General features: G+C 35.1%; 1 pseudogene; it reads right to left on the minus strand.

The window, feature by feature from the left end:
- Nucleotides 1-1162: 1162 nt before the first annotated feature.
- Nucleotides 1163-3382, minus strand: LOC125217539 (annotated as a pseudogene).

Here is a 3382-nt window from a genome sequence, read left to right on the forward strand (position 1 = left end):
AGTTTCAGAGATTATGCTTGGATTTTAATTTTTCGCTCGTCATTGTAGATTCAAGGTTGAGTTAGTTCGCTGAATGGAGTTAGAGATTTATAGGTTCACTCTGGAAAGCATTGCTGTAGCTGCTTTCCCTTTACCAATTGGCTCTGAAGATATACTGATTTTATCTGCGCAGGAACATACACTTTAAATTTTAAAACATATTTATTCCGATTCAAACAGACAAAAGCATGGGAGCAATGTATCATGCAACTAAAATTATACTACTCCATATGGAAATGTTCATCTATTACTCCATCCGTCCGTTCATAAAAACTAGTCTCATTTGAAATATTAGGAGCACTGTATCATGCACCTAAAATAGATGTTTGTAATTTGAAATACGTGTAATTAATTTACACTAAAGAAGCTCTGTTATTTGCCTGTGTTTTTAAGATCATTATTGCACTGAATATGAGATAATCATTTGTCGTTATAAACATTTGGTCAGGCTCATAGAAAGGGGTCATTGAAAGAGTTATTTCTTGTTGTTAAAGATGAAGAGAGATTGAAGTAGAATATGATATTGAAAGTGCTTACTTAGCAACCAACTTTGAGGGAAATAGAGAAAACGACATGGTGAAGATCTTCCTTATTTTATTTATTTACAACCAAGTTTTAAGTTCGTCTAAAATTTCGGACTTCAGTCAAAGTTCGTGATATTGACAATACAAACACTACATGCACACGCGCACTACATACACATACAACTTTGCCTCTCAAGTTTGAGCATAATGTGCCTTTCGGGTGTCGAATATGATTATCAAAACCGAAACATATTTAACAATAATGTATACTCCCCCCGTCCCGCTTTAGCAGTCCCATTGACTTTTCTGCCCTCTTTTTGTAAAAATGGTAAAAAATAGTTAAAGTCAAGAAATGGTAAAGTAAAAGAGACAATAATGTAGATAAGACTCTTCTCTATATTATTGTCTCTCTTACTTTACTATTTCTCGACTTTAACTATTTTTTATCATTTTTACAAAAACAGGGCAGAAAAGTTAATGGGACTGCTAAAGCGGGACGGAGGGAGTATAACATTAATTTTCCATTGACCATGGTGAAGTACATATGTATCATATATCAACTCACAATGTAACAGTTTATTGTTATTATATCTGATCTTTTACTCATAGGGTTCGAACAGTAAGCTTCTAAGCTGTTTGTTCACCAATGAGTGTTGCATTCCAAATCCATCAGATTCCTTCTGGTAAATAAGCTGTGCCGTTCTAGCAAGATTAGCACAAACTTCTACAAAACATATTGAAAATGGAGATTCCATCATTTCCTTATTCATCGTCTTCCATGTGTGCTCTATGAGTGATCGAACATGCTTTCGCGCCTCTTCTTCCGAAGCATTGTTCTCATTCATGTAACACTGAACTGATTTTGGCACGTCGCCTCTCTTCACCTCATCCTAATTGAGGTTAACAACACCTCTAATTAATTAGTCGAAATACTTAATTAGTCAATATAACGCACCCCTATATATATCGTGCAATGTCACATATATACCAGTGATGTTCCCATGTCGTCAGCGAGCCTCCCAATAGTACATAGTAGACGAACAATATCATGGTATTTATGCATGCTCTTAACAGCCTCCTCTTCTATCGAATCCGATAACCGGAAGAAAAGGTGGGATAGGATGGGGAGATCTCCTATTGATATCCAAGCATTGTTGATGTATTCTTCCAAGCTAGGTTTATACCCCTTGTGGTACCAGTTAGCCTCTATGAAATATGCCTCAACCAAATCATTCCACTGCCAATATATTCATTAATAACTTTCTATCTAATAAATGTACTTATATATATTACAAGTATGTAAGCCATCTCATTCACAAAGTTGAATATTGCAAGATAACAAACTTTCATATAATGATGAAGTTTGTCAATTGATTCAATATCCCATCTGACCAAAATAGATAAACAATTAATATATTATAAGCAATAAAATATTACGATTATTGTATTAATCTTCTAATAGCATCTGTGAATAGTTGGAGCTCTTCAAGAGTGCCATAAACATCGTAGATATCATCTATATAGCTGCAATAAGAGCAAATAATTTGGTGATCATTATCCTCTCGAATCCATGTTCACGACGTTCAACGACTCCAGTCGTCCAATGGTAGCATTCCACTATTCTATTTCTTATGAAGGGAAGCTCTTGAGCAAGTCCAGTGCTCTCCCACCACCTATCATCAAGAACAAGAATTTCATCAATCAATAAAATAAATTAATAATATACTATTTAATTTCACCTAGAGGTCTCTTTGAGTTCTCCTAGAAATTGTGCTTGAACAATTCTTAAGTCCAACATGGCTATCTCTAGCACAATTGGATTCATGTCTGGTCTCTTCTTGTAATCATCGATGAATGCTTTTGCATTTGGCATTTGAACCCTCCAATGAGAAGGGAACTCAAATGCAGCTTTAACTAATGATAAGAGATTAATGTCATCAATTTCATGATCAACTGCTCTTTTATGCAGAGATTTAGCAGCAAATTCTCTAGCAATTTCTAGCGTTTCTTCGCCATTTGTTGCTAGAAACGAAGCTTCGTAGAGTTGTAACAATCCTTTGGTATCGAAATCAGTAGCCTTGTCATTCTTGAAACAATCAAACACATCTGCATTCATTTTTCATTTGATTAGTTTCACCATCAATTATATAAATATTTATTAAGTACTACTAGCTAGAATTAATTAGGTATAGAGACCTTGAGAGACGTTGAAGGATCCTATCTAAGATATGGAGTACAAATATACACAATTCTAAAGGATCCTATCTTTAAGATATTCAGGTGACAACACCTCTTAAAGTAACCATACCACCATTTCTAGCCAATCATCTGTACACGTGGACGAATAATCAGCTGACATGTGGCAATCACAAAAAAAGCTTAAGGTTAAATTTTCTCGGTCAGCAATATCCAATACACTACTCAGCAATATCCAATAAGCTACACAGCAATATCCAATACGCTACTAGCGTTTATACTATTGCTGTGTATCGTTTATAATATTGCTGGATACGTGGTGTCACAGTGTCATTTTAAGAGATGTTGTCGTTTTAGCACAAACCTATTCAAACATACACAAAAATAAATTAAAGATGTAAATGATAAAGTCGTACGTAGGTTGTCGAATGGTTATATGATAATGCTGGATGTTTGTGTTGGAATAATTGAGTGAACAATTACTTGAAGCGCTCTATGATGATTAACCAAGAATAGCGGAGAAGGAGCAGAACTGTAAAGCGGAAGCGTACCTTGATCCATGATGAATTGAAAGGCGGAATTGCTTTGCAACGGCTATGGATCTTCCAAACAATCAGAGACAT

The sequence above is a fragment of the Salvia hispanica genome, chromosome 4 (genome assembly GCF_023119035.1).
Source record: "Salvia hispanica cultivar TCC Black 2014 chromosome 4, UniMelb_Shisp_WGS_1.0, whole genome shotgun sequence".
NCBI classification, from domain to species: Eukaryota; Viridiplantae; Streptophyta; class Magnoliopsida; order Lamiales; family Lamiaceae; genus Salvia; species Salvia hispanica.